The 20644-nt window shown below is 50.3% G+C and overlaps 1 protein-coding gene across 7 annotated transcripts in view; it reads left to right on the plus strand.

Moving 5' to 3' along the window:
• Nucleotides 1-617: 617 nt before the first annotated feature.
• ABAT (4-aminobutyrate aminotransferase) overlaps nucleotides 618-20644 on the plus strand; it is a 239842-nt gene continuing 219815 nt past the window's right edge. For 2 of the 7 annotated variants that reach the window (XM_061401086.1, XM_061401088.1), the window contains exon 1: nucleotides 619-736. The gene's annotated coding sequence lies outside the window, so the exon portion shown is untranslated. Of the gene's footprint in view, nucleotides 737-20644 lie in introns of all 7 variants that reach the window. The other 5 variants (XM_061401090.1, XM_061401085.1, XM_061401092.1 and 2 more) reach the window with 3 other exon arrangements.

Genomic DNA, 20644 nt, shown 5'->3' on the forward strand with positions numbered 1-20644 from the left:
GTGATTTTTGCACTGCCCCAAGGCTGCACTCGCTGGGAGGTGTTAAATGAATGGCAGCTCAGGGAGCTGAGAGCCAGAAGGCCCTGAGCACTTGCAAGGAGGGAAGGTGTGCGTGGGCGGGGGGTGGTGGTGGGTGGAAGGGGACCCTATGCTCTTTCGCCCTCCCTTTCTTACGGAACCTTGTCTAACTCTGAATCTAGGTTTCCCGGAGCCGGAGATCTAAGGCTCATGGTGCAGAGGGGGCAGCTACACACGTCTGCAGCCCCCAGTATCCAGAAAAGGGGCAGGGGGCAATTAAGGTCTAGGTTAAACCAGCCTAGAGAGCCTCCCCCCCCCCTCCCGCCCCCCATTTCAGAGACGGGCTCCTCACACCCCAGCTCGGCTGGGGCTCCTCGCCGCCGCGGTCGCAACCCGGCTCCTCCATCCAGGCCCTCGCGGCCCCTCCTCCGGGCCCCCGGCTCCTCCGCCCCCGGGAGGCCGGACTCTGCCCCCGGCCCGCCTTCCCCCGCCCTCCCGGGGGCGGTGGCCCGTGGCGGGCGCGCTCATTGGCCGTGGCGCGCGTGAGGGCCGGGACCCGCATCTCTGATTGGCCAGCGCGGCTCGGCGGAGCCCAGGAGCCCGGCGAGTCGCTGGGGGAAGCGGGGCAGAGACCGGGCGCCGCCGGAGCGCAGGGCGCGCATCGCTGAAGTCGGAGCCCGGCGGATCGGAGTCTGCACATTGGAGCAGAGGCCTGGAGGTAAGGACCTGGCGCCGGGTCGCGTGAGGCGAGCCCTTGCGCGCTAGCTGAGATGGAATCCTTCGGCCCTGCCCCCCAGGGAGCAAAAACGGGGCATCTTCTCTTAAGAGACCGAGCCCTCATCTTTCCGAGACGCGGGTCCCTCTGTCCCGAAAAGACAGAGCCGTCCACCGTCCAGAGAGCAAAATAGTTTCCTTTTCCCTTCGGATATGGGCCCTTCCTTCCTGGCCCCCCGGCTCTAGAAATAAGATTGTTCTCCCCACATTCCCCCTTGGAATGGAACGTGCTTCCCTCCGCCCCCAAAGTGGGTTCCAGCCTCCCCGGATTTCTAGGGCCCATCATTGGGCCCATCATTTCTTTGGAGACGCATGCCTCTCCCCCGTCCCTAAAAAACTAAGTTTGGCTTCTTCTCCCCACCCTCCCTTCTCAGCTCGGAGATAACGGGGTGCTTCCTCCAGGAGGGAAAATAAGCCCCTTCCTAAAAGAAGGATATCGCTGGTCAGAGGCTCTGCATGTAACCCTCAAGTGCAATACAGACCTCCGTGTAACCCACTCCCCCCCCCCAACTCAGAAACTGGACTCAATTGCCTATCTCCACCCCCAGTCCCCCTTCATCCATCAGAGACAGAAGATTGATTGCCTTGAAAACCTTTACATTTAAGGCATTTGGGAGATTACTCCTCTTTCTCAAGATGTAAGAGGAGGGGTTTTCACATTCAGAAACAGGGCAAGGGTTTGGTCACCGGTCTGGACGAAGCCACACACCTCACCCCACCCCTTTAACCCTTTTGCACAAATCCCATCCCATTAACCACCCCCCTACCCTGTCCCATCCCTCCCACCTCTCTAGTCCACCTGATCCCATCTCTCCTTTCCTCTCCCACGATTGCCAGAGATAAGAGCAGAGGTTGAGGTTTAGTAAGAAGGTTTAGAAGACTGAAACCCTTAGAGCTGGGCTCCTCAGCCTAGAGATCATTCCTGGAGCCTCCAAACTGCCAGCAGAGATGGCCTCTGAGGCAGCAGGACCAGTGAGGAGCCCCCCCCACACACACACACACAAAGGACTGTGTCCCAAATATCCTCCCCTGAGACAGACCAACCCCTCTCCTGGAGAAGAGGGTGTCCATGCAGAAAGAAGGGCCCCCATTTGCCTCCTGGGGCTCCCCCTTCCTAGCTCCTGTGGACATTGCCCGGTGGAATTCCCTAGGCCCTTAGCCAAGAGAGATGCTTGCAGGAGCCATCCATCGGACTGGCTTCAATGAAGCTGGACTGAGGGACAGGTTGGTGGTGACCTGATGGGGGCAGGGAACCGCTTTGATCCGGCGGGTCAGAGTAAGGGGTGGCAGCAGAGGAGAAAAAGCAAGGAGCTTTGCTTTGGAGCTGCAGCTGAGAGGTGGAGAAAGGAGAAGTGTGTGTCCCAGACGCCCAAAGAGGTCAGCCCCGAAAAGAGAGAAATGGCGCTACCTGGAGACCTTAGACCTCCCAGGGACTTGAGACCAAAGATCTTGCTCCTTCATTTGACAGTTGAGCAAGCAGAGGCACCAAGACGGGAAGAGACTTGCTCAAGGTCACCCAGCCAGTGGGTGGCGAAGCTGGTCACAGCCTCTCTGGGACTCGCGGACCGGCAGGGTCCAGAATACTACCTCCCATCCTCACATTTAGAACCAAGGTGGTTGGGCACCAGGCTCCCCACTTGTCAGAGGTGGTGCAGAGGCTCGGCCAATGTCACGCATCTGGGAGGGGACACAGCTGGAACTCGGTGCCGCCCCCCAGCAGGTCGCTGTATAGAATCCATTCCCGGGCCCCTGCACTTCCCCACTCAGCCCGTAGCATCTTTTTATTGAGCCAACTGCCAAGTCTAGGCTTGCCAGAATCCGAATGGACTCAGGACGGCAAATGAGATCAGTTGTATTAGTCTGGAGCTGCTGCTGCTGCTGGAGTATCTGTTGCAGGTGAAGCTTGCTCCAGGCTCTTTGAACAGCACCCCCACCCCCACCCCTGCAATGGAAGTCACAGCCCGTCCCTCCAGGGCCCCCTCCCTCTCCATCGCTTCCTTTTCCCTGTGACCCCAAGTTCTCTGCTGCCATCTCCCACCCTAGCTCAGAGCCTGCTTCTTTTCCTGAGGCATTGAACCCCCACAGAGCAGCAGCAACCAGGTCCCTACAGATGGGAGGGTCTTGAGGTGGGGACTCCCCACTGCCTCCAGCTGAGGGCTTGGCAGTGCTCCAAGTTGGAGCAGGGATCCAAGTTCAAGGTGCCAAGGTGAAAGTTCACAGTATGAGGGAGAAGCTTAGTGCAATGGGGGTTGAGGGATCCATCTCTGGCCCCTCTATTCAGGGTCAGAGCCCAGATTTGCTACTTAGTATGCGTCTTGGTGGAATTATTAACCTCTCTGCAACTAATTCCCTTAGTGTCCTTATTACGGTAAAATGAGTTCATCTTGGTAAAATACATGGCAGTACTTTATGTGATTATGACAAGTCATAAAACCTCTAAACCTGGGTAGGGGGCTTATGCTTTTAGGTAAGACTTAAGACTTAAGACTCAAGATGTAGATCACCTGTCAGGCAGCGAAAAGTCAGCTCTTGCTTCGCGACTAGGATGGTGTCTTCCCAGAGAGATGGTGCGGGATGTGGAATGCACCCCAGACCCTAAAGTCAGATGGAGCCGGGGATCTACTTCTGTTACCGCTGGCTGGGCAGCTGGGCAGGCCTCTCTGAGCCTCAGTTTCCTCATCTTTGAATTGGGCTTGTTGGTGGGGGGAGAGGCTAGGCATCAGATAAGAGATAGGTCTGCTGCTGCTGCTGCTAAGTCGCTTCAGTCGTGTCGGACTCTGTGCCATAGACGGCAGCCCACGAGGCTCCCCGTCCCTGGGATTCTCCAGAGAGATAGGTCTAGAGCAGGGCAACAGTGTTGCCATTTGGGGCCGGATCATTCTGTGTTGCCAGGGGCGGGGGAGGGGGGCTGTCCCATGCATTGTAGGGTGTGGAGCAGCATCCTTAGCCTCTACCCATTAAAGCCAGTGGCAACCATTTCTAGTGATGGCAACTAAAATAATCTCCAAGCATGTCCTCTGGGGGGCAAAATCCCCCTCCCCGCATTGAGAACTGCTGGTCTCAGGTAGATTCTCCACTCATAGTGGATGATTGATGTTAGGAGAGCATCCTTCTTACTCAGGCTCCTCGTTCCGCTTTGTGCATCATAGAGGTCATGTGTCAAGTGCTGAGCCTCCCGATGTTGAGGGCAATATTAACCCCTCACACTTCAACAGGAAAATCCAGAGCACTTCCATGTGCATTGCTGTAGGTTTCCCATTTTACAGGTGAGCTGAGGCCCACGGAGGTTGAAGGACTCTGCTAACAGCATTACCCCCATCCTTGCTAGAAGTCAAAGCAACTGTCCCTGCTGGAAGTCAAAGACAGTTTTAGAAATAACCTAGTTCTGGAGCCTTCTCAGTTCCTTTAGCAGTCTCAGAATTTTAACTGCAAGCTCTGGGGCCCAGCCATCCCTCAGCTAAGAAAGAATCTCCTGTAGAAGTGCTAGGCCAATGCAGGAATGTTCACCCAAGGGCTTGGCAATCCAAGACGGGAAGGGGTTACATTATGTGGAAAAATGAGCCGTCTTTTTAGGAGAATGGGGTGGAACTATGCTCCTGACCTGGAGAGATCTCTAAGACATCATTTACTGAAAATGATAAAAGTCACAGGATCAATATATAGGTATTTTAGTAAGTATATGTACATACATATAGGGAAGCGAGAAACATGAAAGGGGCCTCTGTGTGTGTGTGTGTGTGTGTGTGTGTGTGTGTCTATCCATGGGGGAAAAGAGGAAACAGGATCCTTTAGCCAGCTTACCGTGCATTAAAGGTGAGCCAGGCACAGCCCCCAGAGACTGAGACTTGCTCAGAGTCCTTTATCCACGCTGCACACCAGGCAGGGGCTCTTTCAGCTGCCTGGCCCCCAGGAAAGAGAGGCAGGCAGGGTCTGAGGACTGGACATTCCTGCATACCCAGTCCCTCTTTCCTGGGAAGTGGTCATGCCAGAAGCTGCCAGTGACCGGAACTCAGGCCTTTGAGCTTCCTAAGAGTTCTGGAGCCAAGAGACAGAGATCTGAGGCCTCATGTCCACAGGCTGAGCCTCCGCCCTGCCCACAGGGGACTCTTGTCACCAGCATCCTGGTGGGGCCTGAGGTCACACTGACCAGAGCTGAACTGGGCTTCCACCAGCATGAGGGGGGCTTCCCTGGTGGCTCAGATGATAAAGAATCCGCCTGCAACGCGAGAGACCTGGGTTCAATCCCTGGGTGGGGAAGATCTCCTGGAGAAGGGACTGGTTACCCACTCCAGTGTTCTTGCCTGGAGAATCCCATGGACGGAGGAGCCTGGCGGTGCTACAGTCTATGGGGTCATGAAGAGTCAGACTCGACTGAGCCACTAACACTTTCACTTCACTTTTTACCCTCACAGCATGACAGCCTAGGCCATGGACATTCTGTTTGTTAGTGCCACATTTTCCCATCTTTAGAAAGGCAGTGGTAGTTGAAAGAGAGGAAAGAAGGAAGGAATAAAGAAAGAAAAGAAGGAAAGGGAGAAAGGGGGGGAAGGTAGGCAGAGGTGCAAAAGGAGAACGCGGCTCTGAGTTACTGTGAGGATTGGCTGAAACCCTTGTTCAAGCACCTGGGACCTAGTCCCTCTTCAGTAGTGTGAGCCCTGCTCTCCCCCTTCCTCTCTCTCCTTGTCTGCCCTCCTTGCCAGAAAGCCGGGGACAAAAGCATCATGGGTGACAGCTGGGGAGCCTGAGGGCTTCCAGAACGCACCACCCGCTCCCCACTGCACCCCTACAGAAGGCCCAGGAAGTGGTTCTGAGCTGCATGTCCTCCTTTGTCTCCGCCACGTCTGACTAGCCTCGCTTTCCTGGAGGCACCAGGCATTTTAAACTGTCTTACCCATCCCAGGAATGGTATCGCCTGGTACAGCCTCTGATTACACATCCTCTCTGTCTTGGGGTCGACTTCCCAAGGGCAAATTGCCCTCCTCCTTCAAAAGGTGTCTCCGTGACCCTTCCTGCCTCCAGCCTCCCCCAGCGAGGATCCGTTTATCCTCAGAACTGAATGCTTAAACATCCGAGGCTTCCTTGGGTCTGTGACTGTTGGCTGGGTTTCCTCCCCATCTGTCTCCCTGGGGAGTAGACGTACATTCGAGTCTCTTTCACTTCCATCCTGAATGCAGAGCACTGTCCCTGCCACACAATAGAGACTGGATGAGCGTTTACTGCGCAGTGTGTGCAAGAAAGTGCTTGTGTGCTCATTTGTATCCGACTCTGCAACCCCATGGACTGTAGCCCACCAGGCTCCTCTGTCCATGGGATTCTCCAGGCAAGAATACTGGAGTGGGGTGCCATTTCCTTCTCCAGGGGGCCTTCCCGACCCAGGGTTTAAGCCAGCATCTCTTGCATCTCCCCCATTGGCTGGCAAATTCTTTATCACTGCACCACCTGGGAAGCCCCAGGTGATTAAAAAAAATGTGTATAGGATCTTAGTTCCCTAACCAGGGATCAAACACATGTCCCCTGCATTAGGAGTGAAGAATCTTAACCACTGGACTGCCGGCTACATCCCTTAATAATTTTAAAAGGTACAGTTCAGTGACATTAAGTACTTTCACAATGTCGTGCAATCGTCACCTCTCTCTAGTTCCAGAACTCTTTTATCATACCGAAAGGAAACCTTGTCCCCATGAAGCCGTCACCTTCCCTTCCCCCAGCCCTTGCCAACCATTCGTCTGCTTTCTGATTCGATAGCTTTGCCTGGTCTGACTATTTCATATAAATGGCATTATCCAACATGTGGCATATTGGTCTGACTTCTCTGAGGTAGCATATATCAGTACTTTGCTCCTTTTCATGGCTAAATAATATTCTATCACATGGATTATATGCCAGTTGGTTTATCCGTCTGTCAGTTGAGGGGCATTTGGGCTTCCAACTTGACGGCTATGAATGATGCAGCTGTGGACATGTGTGTACAAATTGCAGCTTGAAGATCTGCTTTCCGTTCTTTGGGGAGTGGGACTGCTGGGTCCCATGGTAGCTCTTTGCTTAACCTTTTGAGGAATCGCCATGCCAGACTCCACCATTTTACAAGCTCACCAGCAATGTGTGAGGGTTCCAATTTTTTCCACATTTTTGTCAACACTTGTTATTTTCTGATTACTAGTATTACAATGTATTACCTTATTCTAGTGGATATGAAGCAGTATCTGATTGGAGGGGTGGTTATCTTTTTTGCTTACTTTATCTCACTGTGGTTTTGATTTATGTTTCCCTAATGGAGAAGACTCTTGAGTCCTTTGGACTGCAAGGAGATCCAACCAGTCCATTCTAAAGGAGATCAGTCCTGGGTGTTCTTTGGAAGGAATGATGCTAAAGCTGAAACTCCAGTACTTTGGCCACCTCATGCAAAGAGTTGACTCATTGGAAAAGACTCTGATGCTGGGAGGGATTGGGGGGACAGGAGGAGAAGGGGACGACAAGGGATGAGATGGCTGGATGGCATCACCGACTCGATGGACGTGAGTTTGAGTGAACTCCGGGAGTTAGTGATGGACAGGGAGGCCTGGTGTGCTGCAATTCATGGGGTGGCAACGAGTCAGACACGACTGAGTGACTGAACTGAACTAAATTGAACTGAATGATAGTGATGTTGAACATCTTTTCATGTGCTAATTGGCCTTTTGTGTATCTTCTTTGAGGAAAGGTCCGTTTAAGTCCTTTGCACATTTTTGAATTGGGATGTTTGTCTTTTTGTTGTCATGTAAGAATTCTTTATATACCTAAGTATATCTTTGTCTTGCTATTTCCTCTTGCATTTAAACATTCGCTTAGCTCCTGGGGGTCAGGCCCTGTCTCGTGACTTTGGGATGTCAAAGTGACTGCCGTACAGTTCCTGCCCTCCAGGGGTTCCTAGTTTAGAGCAAAGTTTCTTTTTCTTTTTTTTTGCCACACTTTGCAACTTTCAGAATCTTAGTTCCCCAACCAGGAATTGAACCCAGGCTCCAGCATTGAAAACACCAAGTCCTAACCACTTAACCACCAGGGAATTCCCAGAACAAAGTTTTTTTACAACACTGTTGCCATGGCTGGGGTGGGGTGGGCATGGAGGCGGGTGGGGTGTCCTGTGTACTATGGGATGTTCAGCGGCATTTCTGGGTTTTATCCCACTCATTGCCAGTAGCACACTTACCTCCAAGTTGTGACAAGCAATAATGTCCCCAGACATTGCTAGATATCCCCTGGTTGGAAATCAGTGGTTTAGGAGCTTAGACAGGCATGTCTATCTACAACTTCTTGTGCCTAACAAGATGCCTAGTGGGCACTCACAACTTATCTGTTGGATGTTGGATGGGTGGGTGGATGGATAGATAGATGAAATAATGAATGCAATTTACAGGGTCTGGACATGTGCCTGAAAGTCGACTATGTGAAACAAAACATTGTTCTTCCAACTGGAATATTCTACCCCTTTCTGCCTAGCACAATGGTTCTCAGACTTGCACATCAGAATCCCCTGGAGGATGTATTAAAACAGAGATCGACAGGTCTCACCACCAGAATTATCACTCTGTTGAGTCACCGGCCTGGCAGAATGCTCCCAACCTGGTTTCCATGTCCCTTGGGAACCCTGCACCCGACTACCCCCGCTCACCAACTTGTCCGTCCTCGGAGTCTCATAGTCTTAACTGTCAGCCTCTCCCACTTGGACACTAACATTTATTACTTTGAACGATCAGCAACCAGGGCTTCCCCAGTGGCTCAGCAGTAAAGAATCTGCCTCCAATGCAGGAGATACAGGAGACGCAGGTTCGATCTCTGGGTCAGGAAGATTCCCTGCAGGAGAGAATGGCAACCCATGCCGGTAATCTTGCAGGGAAAATCCCATGGATAAAGGAGCCTGGCAGGGTACAGTCCATGGAGTCACAAAGAGTCGGACATGACTGAAATGACTGAGTACACAACACATCAGCCACGTACTGGTTATCTGTCTTTCAGCCACTGCTCGGAGAGTTCCTGCAAAGCTGGGACCCACTGTGTCATGGCATCTTGCTGCTCAAAGTGTGGTCCAGCACCCAGTGGCATGACATCGCTGGGGAGCTGGGGGGAAAATGTGGGCGCTTGGGCCCCACCCAGCATCCTACAAAGTGCAGTCTGCGGTTTAACACTATCCTGGTGGGACAAGGGGGTTCGTGTACACCTTCAGGTAGTTTGGGAAGCTCGTCCTTGGCCATCTCTGTAACCTCAGAACTCAAAGTTAACCCCTGTAGCCTCGCTGATGTGTTACCTTGACAGCATCTGTTACATTGTAAATGGTGCCTGAGCGGGAACATCATTAGGGTGTTACTGGCCATCCGTATCTCCGCCTGATGTATTTTATCTCTTGGAATGCCTGAACTGACCTTGCTTCACCCATTGGAAAGCCAGAGGGGTGGCGTCTTGCTCAAGGTCAGGCGATGACCATAAAGCAGAATGGAGAGATGGCCCCGTTTCCTAGAGGGGAGCAGTTGAAAGGCCACGGTTACGACATGTGAAAATACAGGGCGGGAGGGTAGCGTTCAGAGGCTGCTGGGGTGCTTTTCACACGTGGAGAGCTGGGAGATGATTTAAAAGTGGGCCAAGAACAGGAACTGAAATGGTATTTTTTTATTAATTAATCTGTCTTTCCTGTGCTGGGTCTTCGTTGCTGTGCGGGTTCTCTCTAGTTGAGGTGCGCGGGCATCTCATTGTGGTGGCTTCTCTTGCTGAAGAGCACAGGCTCCAGGGCGCATGTGGGCTCAGGACTTGTGGCTCTGAGACTGGGCTCACAGGTTCAGGAGTTGTGGCTCACGGGCTTATTTGCCCCGTGGCATGCAGAGTCTTCCTGGACCAGGGATCAAACCCGTGTCCCCTGCATTGGCAGACGGATTCTTAGCCACTGGACCACCAGGGAAGTCCTGAAATGGTATTTTTTTTTCATTTATTCAGCCAGTGTTTGTTGAGTACTTTGTAGATGTCAGACATTGGCATCCCGTGTATGGTATTAACAAGGAAAACAAGGTCTCCCACACCAGAGGATCTTCTAGGCTAGCTGTCAGGATGTGCTGTGTGTGCTAAGTCGCTTCAGTCGTGTCCGACTCTTTGCGATGCTATGGACCATAGGCCGCCAAGCCCGTCTGCCCATGGGATTCTCCAGACAAGAATACTGGAGTGGTTTGCCATTCCCTTCTTCGGGGGATCTTCCCATCCCAGGGATTGAACCAGAGTCTCTTATGTCTCCTGCACTGGCAGGAGGGTTCTTTCCCACAAGTGCCACCTGGGAAGCCCAGCTATCAGGGAACAGGCCCATAAACAACCAGTCAGAGAGAAGAGTACCAGGAAGGTGGGAGTAGATAGTAGATAGAGGGAGGAGCTCAGAGAAGGAAGAGGTTCTCTGTCTCTGCACCTGGGCATGCTGGGAAAGAAATTTCTGGAGGAAAAGGCAGAAAAGACAGGAAAGATATTCTCAACAGATAGGACACAAACAGGGGCTCACAGACTTCATGGAAAAGTCTTAAAATCTTCAGGACAAAGTAAAAGGGGGGGTGGTGATAAAACCATGACTCCCTTAGAGATACAAAGATGAACACTTAATGATTCTGTAAAGTTCATTCAATGAAAGAACCAAGCAGATGTTGGAAGAGGTTCAAAGGAAAAGTCAAATAAAGCACAGTTGTCTATGGAGTAAAGGAATGGTGAACTCCATTGCAAATGGAGGCAAAAAAAATGACTGGACAAGACAGAATTGGCTCCTCTGTGAGATTCCTGGGCTTCCCAGGTGACTCACTGGCAAAGAAACCACCTGCCAATGCAAGAGACATGGGTTCGATCCCTGGGTTGGGAAGATTCCGCTGGAGGAGGAAATGGCAACCCATTCCAATATTCTTGCCTGGAAAATCCCATGGACAGAGGAGGCTGGCAGGCTACAGTCCATAGGGTCGAAATGAGTTGGACCGACTAAGCAGCTGAGCATGCATACACACATCAGATTCCTACAACTTAGAAAGAGTTGGAAAAAAAATAGCTGGAAGATAATGTAATGAACAAGGCTAGAATCAGATATCTTAAAAGTTTGTGTGGTATGTAAACAATGCATAGTTTTCCACTGAGATGGCTTTTTAAATAAAAAACCAATGTTCAGGGAGGTGTTTGGCAGAGGCTCCCCAGGGTGGATGGCTAAGAAGAGGGGAGCTGTGAGAAGGCCAGATCATAAACAGCCTGGTGACCCTTGATGCTGAGTTTAGACTTGACCCAGAGACCCCTGGGGAACCTGGAAGGGTTTTAAGTAAGGAGGTGACCTGATTTGATTAGCACTTGAGAAATACTCTTCAGGAAGCTTCATGGAAAGTGGACTGACTGTAGGAGGAGCCTGTTTGTTAGAAGATGAGATGGTGGGGGCTTCACGTAGAGTCGGGCTCAGCAGATTTTTTTTTTAAGGGGCAGATAGTAAATATTTGAGGCTTTGTGGGCCATGCAGCTATAGTCACAACCACTCGACTGTACCGTGAAATGTAAATGAATGGATGTGTTTGTGTGCTAATAAAACTTTATTTACACAAACAGGCTGGGGGGGCCAGATGTCTCCCACCTCCCAACTAGTTTGTCAATCCCTGACCTAGAGCGGCTAGAGCTGTCCATGGTTTTGACAGGTCTCCTGTATCCCTTTCTCTAGATGTTTAGAGTCTACAGGCAGCTATTGGTCAGGCTTCCCTGATGGCTCAGCAGCTGTTAGCGGGAGCAGGGACACAGGTCCCCTGACTTTGCGTGTGGGTTCCCTGAGGGAATCAGACAATCGTGGGGGCGGATCCCTGGCCTTTCAGCAAAAGCTTTCAGGACCTCGAAGCTCCTTCAGGGCGAGACTGGCTGAACAGCCTCCTAAAGCAGCCAAAAGAGCAAGCCACCACCACCTCAGCAGGGCCATTCCCATGTGAGATCAGAGCCTGCCTCCCTTCTCTTTGCCCAGAGCTGTAAATAGCTCTCTGCTGGCTTTGCAAGCCGAGTGCCGTTCTGGGGACAGGCTGGAAATGAGCACACCGAGGAGCATTTGTGCAAATTACTGCCTGCATGCGGATTTGCATGGCTGGCGTTCTGCCCCAGTCGTAAGTGCACAGTCCTCCCAGGGGCTGAAAACGGGACTCAAAGAAGAGCCACCCACAGAAGAGCATGGACTCGATGACCTAGGGTCAGGGTCCCAGAGGGATCCAGGGCTGGGCTGCCAGGGTAATGATAAGTTTCAGGGACAAGAGCAAACATTCAGAGGACCCTGGACAGACTTTCAGCTTAGGCTCTGTCCATCCTATTGCAACGGCCCATGAACACTGGCAGCTCATATTTGCCGAGCATTCAGCGGGTGCTAGGGCTGTTCTGAGGGTTTCATGTGTATTTGCTCATCTCATTGCTCATAACAACCTAAAGAGGAAAGACTGATCAGGTTTCAGAGGCGGAAAATGCAGGCTCAGAATAGATGATTGACTTCAGGCTCTCATAATAAAAACATCAAGTCTAGAGAGAAACTCAGGCATACGGACCTGGACCTCTGCTAATACTAAGCCCCATGGATGCCGCTGTTTACTCTGGCCTCAGTTTACTCATCCATCAAGGGGAATAATCTTGTCTTATCCTTTGATGATCACAATAGAGTTTGCGAAGACCAGCTGCGATGGCAAATGAGAAAGCAGTGTTCGAAAGTCCAAAATGCTGAATAAAGCTAGTGGTGAGTGGGTTCAAAGTTCAAAGCGCTTCCAGAGGCAGCCAACAATTTGGATCATTTGCAGTAATTGATCAGATTCAACCCTGTGCAGCCCCTTGACATCCTGCTATGGGCTTAGGTTGGAGTCTGTTGCTTAGCTGTTCCTTTGGGGGTCAAGGAAGAAGTCCTATGGAAAGTAGCTGTGTAGCTGGCTTTCTGAGCTCCCTGGAAGTTGTGACTTCTGGGTCTCAGTTTCCCCATCTGTAAAATGGCAACAATACTGCCTTTTGAAATAGCATATTTGTGGTTATTAGGGCTTCCCTGGTGGCTCAGTGATAAAGAATTTGCCTGCCAATATAGGAAACTTGAGTTCAATTCCTGGTCTGGGAAGATTCCTTGGAGAAGGAAATGGCAACCCACTCCAGTATTCTTGCCTGGAAAATCCCACGGACAGTGGAGCCTGGCAGGCTACAGTTCATGGGATCGCAAAAGAGTCAGACACAACTGAGCGACTGAGCACACACACACACACACACACACAGATTAGATGATAAGAGTGAGTGGTCAGAAGCTTTCTACCTGCCAGGCACTGGGTTCTATTTGGATTATCTCATTTAAAGCTTTCAATAATCCAGGTGGGAATGACCTTCTTTGTGGACGTGGAAACAGAGAATTTTAAGTTTCTTGGCCAAGATCACAGAGGAAAGAAGGGCCAGAAACTGAATTCGGTCCATAGCAAGACTATTATAGTGTTGTCATGAACATTCTAGAACAAATTGGTTGCCCCATTTAGACTCTGCCAACTGTGTGTATGAGGAGTCCCCTTCCTCCATACCTCTCCAGCTCCAGCACCTCAACTTGCTATTATATTTCAGCCATTCCAGGAGTTGTGTATTTTTTTTAAACATTTCTCTACTAACTGAGTTCATCACCTTTTCTATATTATGTATGTTGACTACCTGGAATTCCTGTTTTATGAAGTGCCTATTAAGATCGCTTGTCCATTTTTCTTTGCATTTGTCTGTTTTTCTTTTTCTTATAGATTTCTAAGAGTTTTCTTAATCTATTTGGATAAAGATCCCTCTGCCAGTTATGTGTTATGGATCTTCTACTCTGTGGCATGAATTTACTTTTCAATGGTGACTTCGGGTTATTGGGACTTTAATTTTTAGATGAACTCATACTCATCTTTTTTTGTGGTTTTGTGTGCTAGTTCAGAAATTTAAAGTCATTCATGTTGCCCCTCTATTTTCTAGAAGGTGTCACATTTAGTTTTTCATATTTATCTCTATCATCTGCCTGGAGTTGATTTTTAGGTATTGAATGAGGTAAGATCATGATAAATTTTTCTTTCCATATGAATAATCCTACTGAGCCAATATCACAGACTCTTTAATTAATTTATTTATTTATTTTTGGCTGTGCTGGGTCTTTGCTGCTGTTTGCAGGTTTTCTCTAGTTGTGGCGAGCGGGGGCTACTCTTCATTTCGGCGGCTTCCCTTGTTGCAGAGCAGGAGCTCTAGAGCGCAGGCTCAGTAGTTGTGGTGCACGGGCTTAGTTGCTCCGAGGCACATGGGATCTTCCCGGCCCAGGGATTGAACCCATGTCCCCTGCATTGGCAGGCAGATTCTTATCCCCTGGGCCACCAGGGAAGTCCTAGGGTTGCTTCCATGCTGGGGAATCTGTTACCTCTGTAGTAACACGTGGGTCCTGTGGCCTCATCCCACAGGTCCTGGCTCTGAGCATCTTGGTTTTGCTGGCAGTGGAAGCGACAGTTTTTCCTCGCAGGCAGCCCGGGTTCTGCTGGCGATAGCATCTGCCAGGCTCGACATCAGGTCTGGAACCCTTCTGTCCCCGCCAGCGAGCATGTCCTGCCTGCTGGGCATTTGCAGGACAAGCCTGAGGCAGGCCCTGCGCCATGGACCTGAGCCAGTGCTCTTCATTCATTGTCATCTCTGCTCATCACCCCACAGATGAGCAAACAGCAGCCCAGAGCACTCAAGCCACTGGCCCAAGACCACACAGCTTCCAAGGGGCAAACGTGACGGTTTTCTTTCTTTTTTTAAATTTTATTTATTTCTTATTTTGGGTTGTGCTGGGGCTTTGCTGCTTTGCACACGATTTCTCTAGCTGTGGTGTGTGGGGGCTACTCTCTAGCTGCGTCGTGCGGGCTTCTCATTGAGGCGGCTTCTCTTGCTGTGCAGCACAGTCTCTAGGCTCACGGGCTTCAGTAGCTGCGGCTCTAGATCACAGACTCCACAGTCGTGGTGCACGAGCTTAGCTGCTCTGTGGCATGTGGGATCCTCCCGGACCAGGGATCGAACCCAAGTCCCCTGCATTGGAACGCGGATTCCTATCCACTGCGCCACCAGGGAAGTCCATGACAGTTTTCAGCTTGCTACAAATTTTATTTTCCAAACTTGAATAGTACTTTTTTTCCCCTCTTCAAAATGGTGGATCCAATTCTTCAGGAATTTCACCTGAAGAATTCCAACTTTGTTTAGAGTCTGGATTCTAAAATATCCCCACATCTCTGCCTAAGACCCCTCATTCTGCCCTTGGCACTGCTTTTTCGATTTTGTACCCAGCATGGGGTTTTGTTTCTTTCTGCACCACGTAGAATAATTAAGAAGATTTTAATGTCAAGATACATGTCTGCTGGTTTTTAACAGAACTGGAGGAGGAGGGAGAGAGCTCTGTCTATGCCGGCACTCAAAATCTCATTAAATGGATCCATCCCTGTTTTGGGAGGGCTTCCCTGGTGGCGCTAGTGGTAAAGAACAATGTAGGAGATGTAGGAGACTTGAGTTCAATCCCTGAGTCGGAAGATCCCCTGGAGGAGGAAATGGAAATCCACTCCAGTACTCTTGCTTGGAGAATCCCATGGACAGAGGAGCCTGGTGGGCTACAGTCCACAGGGTTGCAGAGAGTCAGACATGACTGAAGTGACTTAATACGCACTGTTTGGGGATGGGAAATCCAGACAGAGCTGACAAGATTGATGATGTTTTCATGAAACTGGGCATCTGTTGTGTTCCTTGTGGGTTCTTATTGAAGGAATTTGCTGGCGAGAGGACAAAGAAGCAGAAACTTTGGAGTCTGGAAAGATGGTGTAGTTTTGGAATAAGGATCCGCTTCCCCCTCCACAGTGGGATGTGTGGGGGGTGGAGATGACTACGCTACCAGACTACAGATTTCCATTAGTCCCTCCATTTGCAAACCGTACTTCCCATACTGGCTCCCACTTCTGTTTTCTGAGCACCTACTCTGCATGGCAGAGTAGGCAATGGCACCACTCCAGTACTCTTGCCTGGAAAATCCCATGGACGGACGAGCCTGGTAGGCTGCAGTCCATGGGGTCGCTAAGAGTCGGACACAACTGAGCGACTTCACTTTCACTTTTCACTTTCATGCATTGGAGAAGGAAATGGCAACCCACTCCAGTGTTCTTGCCTGGAGGATCCCAGGGACAGGGGAGCCTGGTGAGCTGCCGTCTATGGGGTCGCACAGATTCGGACACGACTGAAGCGACTTAGCAGCAGCAGCAACTCTGCATGGCAGTGTGCTGGGTGCTGCAGTTACCCTCTCTTTATAGTTGTTTAGTCGCTAAGTCGTGTCCAACTCTTTGCGACCCCGTGGACTGCAGCCCACCAGGCTCCTCTGTCCATGGGATTCTCCAGCCAAGGACACTGGAGTTCCCTTCTCCAGGGGATCTTCCTGACCCAGGGATCAAACCCACTTCTCCCTCATTGCAGGCAGACTCTTTACCACTGAGCCACCAGGGAAGGTCACCTCAAAGAGAAATAAAGCAACTATACTCCAATAAAAATTAATTAAGAAATAAAGCTGGCCTTGGGCCACATCTGGGCTGGTGCTCACAGACAGAGAAGGAGAAAGAAACTCTGGAGGCCACTGCCTCCTAATACTTGAGTTCCAACTGAGGACCCTCAGCGGGTGAGTTCACACAGCTCTGTGCCCCGTTCTCCACCCACACGGCACACATCCCCGAGCTCCTCCCTATCCCCACCAAAGACCGTGCTCTGGGAGCCACTGAGCTGGTACTGGGAATGCTGGCATCCACCTGTGTCTACCCCGAGTTCGTATCCAGGAGAACTTTTTCCCCACATCTCTTCAACTCTGAAATGAAGAGTCCCAGGTTTGCTTGGGGACATCCTTTGGAAAGAAGTGGCATGTCAGTGCCACATGGTGATCGGGGGAAGTTGCTGAGTCTGCAAGGCATCGCCGCACTTGAGCTGGCAATGGGAGCAAGAACTCCTCGGAGACGTCTGTGAAAAGACAGGAATGAGAAGCAGATGGTTCCTAGTAGCTGCGATAAGAGGCCAGTGACTTGCTGTACGTCTCATTTTCTGCAGGAGCCAAATGATGGTAGAGATTATGTTTCTCCGCAAGCGTAGTATCACCCCCATAGCACTGTGCTCGTGATTCTGCAGAAAAGCAGGCCCATTGTCACTTATTCAATACAAGGTGGAGGGGGGGTGGTGAGACTTACTGAACCTTCCGTGGGTCTCAGTGTCCCCATCTGCAAAAAGGCTCTGCCTTTGCCTCACAGGATGTTTACAAACATCATTGATCAGAGAGCAGAGAACATCAAGAGGCACTTCAGCTTTCTTTGCCTGGCTTTCTTATCCACTGAATGGGAAGAAGTCTTCCTTGTTGTGGAGCAGTTTTTTTTTCCTGTGCTGGGTCCTCGTTGCTGTGCACTGGCTTTCTCTAGTCGTGGAGAGCGGGGGCTGCTCTCTAGTTGCGGTGCACGTGCCTCTCATTGCGGTGGCTTCTCTTGTCGCAGAGCACAGGCTTTAGGGCTCAGTAATTTCGGCACTCGGGCTTAGTTGCCCTGAAGCAAGTGGGGTCTTCCCAGAATAGGGATGGACCCCATGTCCCCTGCATTGGCAGGCAGATTCTTAACCACTGAGCCTGATGCCCCGGCCCCAGAGGTGTCCACATCCCAAGGACTGAGCAACACTCAACACATAAATTATATTTTGCATCAACAGTAAGAGAGAGGTGAAGGGGAGCTTGCATCCTGGGGCAGGGAGACAGATATATCCATGAACAAATGGGAAACGGTGAAGGGCCTCAATGAAAATCAAATTCCGTTACTTGAATTAATGGCAGTCAGCAAGGCCATGTGAGAGTCAGACCATAAAGAAGGCTGAGCTCCAAAGAATTGATCCTTTCAAACTGCTATGCTAGAGAAGACACTTGAGAGTCCCTTGGACAATAAGGAACTCAAACCAGTCAATCCTAAAGGAAATCAACCCTGAATACTCATTGGAAGGATTGATACTGAAGCTGAAGCTCCAATACTTTGGCCACCTGATGCGAAGAGCCAACTCATTGGAAAAGACCCTGATGCTGGGAAAGACTGAGCACAAGAGGAGAAGGGAGTGACAGAGGATGAGACGGCTGGATCGCATCCCTGGCTCAACGGCCATGAGTTTGAGCAAACTCTGGTAGATACTGAAGGACAGGGAAGCCTGGCATCCTGCAGTCCATGGGGTGGCAAAGAGTCGGACACAACTGAGCAACTGAAGAAAGAAAGGCCTCTCTGACTGGGTGTTTTCTGAGCTGTGAAAGATGCCAGTCATTCAGAGACAGGGAAGCATGTTCCCAGGTTGGGGGCTAGGCTCTGCACAGCAGGTGCACACAGGACCCCGTCCAAGGACTTTGAGGTTATAGTGAGAAGGTTGGGTTTTATCCTCTTTGCAATCAGACACCGTTGGTAGGTTATTAACCACGGAGTGACGCGATCTGCTTCACTTTATTTATTTATTTATTTTTTTATTATCTGCTTCACTTTAAAGCAATCTCTCGGGTTCAGCCCTCGCTACAAAACTGGTCCCTGGTGCTGGAGAGGTTGGGGACCACTGCTCTACAGTGACCTACAGTATTTACAGCAAATAATACCGCCTTCCAGACACAAGAGTGATGTACAGGTTTTCACTTAAAATTTTTCCTGGTCAAAAAGCAAGATGGGGGGCTTCCCTGGTGGCTCAGTGGTAAGGAATCCACCTGCCAATGCAGGAGACATGGGTTCAATCGCTGGTCCAGGAAGATCCCACAAGCCACGGAGCAGCTACACTGGTGTGCCACAACTTCTGAGCCTGTGCTCCAGAGCCTGTGAGCTACAGCTATGGAGGCCCAAGTGCCCTAGAGCCTGGGCTCGGTAACAAGAGAAGCCACCGCAATGAGAAGCCCGCTCATCGCAACTAGAGAGCAGCCCCACCTTGCCTGCACAGCAAAGAAGACCCAGCACAGCCAGAAATAAACAAACAAATTCTTAAAAAAAAAAAAGCAAGATAGGATGTCCCTGGTGGTCCAGTGGTTAAGACACCACATTTCCATTGCAGGGGACTCCGGTTAGATCCCTGATCAGGGAACCAAGATCCCACAGGCCACACGGAGGAGCCAAAAACTAGGGAAACAAAAAAAGCAAGATCACGTCAAGGTGGGTGTGGGGGAGTGTTGTAAATGTTGGTAAAGACAGAAGAATGGGGCAGACAGAAAATGCTGGCTCCAGAGAAACACACACCTCCAGCGCTGCCAGTGTGTTAGCAGGAAAAAGAGCCCGTGCGTGCTGCAGCGGGTGGCGCAGCCAAACCCACGCACCGCGCTTTCTTTACAAACTGAACCCTGAACCTGGATACGCGTGCGTCACCGCTGAGTCCTAAGGAAGGTAGGATCAATCTGTGGTTTCAAAGCTTGGAAAGCTTGGATCAGTCAGTGTCGGCTAACTTTTTCTGGAAGGGCCAGATGGCCAGTGTTTCCGCAGTGCGGCTACATGCTTTCTGTCGCAGCCACAGAAACGAACGAGCAGAGATGAGTCTTCATTTGCAAAAATCACGCAGCTGGCCGCAGTGTGCAGACTCATAGCCTAGAATTTGAAGCCCCGGGCTGCCAGGCCTCAGCACATGCTCTTGCCTGGCCTTCCAGGAATCCCAGGTTTCCTTTCTCAAGCTCCCCTTTCCTTCTGTGCCTTGGGATGAGTCTAGAAGTTTCGAGCTGTGGCGACAAGACATGCCCTGTGCTCCCTGACCCTGCTGACCTACTTTCAACTTTCAAGTATTTTACACCCGGGATCAGAATCCAGTTTGACCTGGTTCGGTGCCAGAGAACAAACGTCCTCTTTGGAGTCCACCTGAGAGCTCATCTCTTCCCACGCCTTCGGAAACCAAACGGAACACAGATCAATGTCCCAGTGCCTGTGAGGCTCTCTGTGAATGCCAATAATGTCAAGTTACCCAGCACTTATTTTCCTGCGATTAGATGTCTAGACACATTCGGCTGCCATCAACACAAGGCTGCCCGTGTTATAATTTCTTTCTGTGTATTATTAGAGAAAGAGAGAGGCTGCTTTCAGATCATTAGCGACGATTCAGAAAATACCAAGAGGCGGAAAAAGGTAGACTTCTCCGTAGCCCCATATCCAAGGCAAAATGGTGTTGAACAGAAATTTCATTTCTTTCCAGCCTTCCTTTTTCGTGTATTGGTTTATGGGCTTGTTTTTGCGTCTGTATGAAATTCTGGCCAGACTGCATATAAAATTTTATGGTCTTTCACTCTCATTTACATAACTTCAGAAATCGTTCCCCTGCCTTTTTACCTGGTTTTCAGTAAATAATTGTCATATCACAACTCATTTGAGCAGCCCTTTGCTGTTGCTTGTTCACATCGTTTTTAGTGGTCCACTCTTCTAAAATACACTGTTCTGAACAACAGAGCCCAGAACTGTTACATTCTTTAAGATTGACTGCATTAGCTATGTTTCTGGGGGTGGAATTATTTGGGATTCAAATATTTACTATCTCTTGACTCTTTGGGGCTCCATTGTTTTCTAAAAGTGTTGAGCCCAGATACCGTACACCTCAGTCTGTTTGGAGAGACAGCAGGCATGATGTTCTGACTCTCAGATCAGACATGCAAGTAACATAATTCCCAGGTGCTTGCTTGCTTGGTTGGTCCTACCTTCTGGGTCTCATTTCAAAGAGAGGGAATTGACTCCATAGTTAACACACACACTTAATTTCACAGGTGCTATTTCTTGAGTTTAACTGTTTGCTAGCAAAATGGCCACATTTCTAGAACTTCTAGACCTGTTGGGTTAGGATTTTGCACACAAGATGATGTAAT

The sequence above is a fragment of the Bos javanicus genome, chromosome 25 (assembly GCF_032452875.1).
Source record: "Bos javanicus breed banteng chromosome 25, ARS-OSU_banteng_1.0, whole genome shotgun sequence".
In the NCBI taxonomy this organism is placed as follows: Eukaryota; Metazoa; Chordata; class Mammalia; order Artiodactyla; family Bovidae; genus Bos; species Bos javanicus.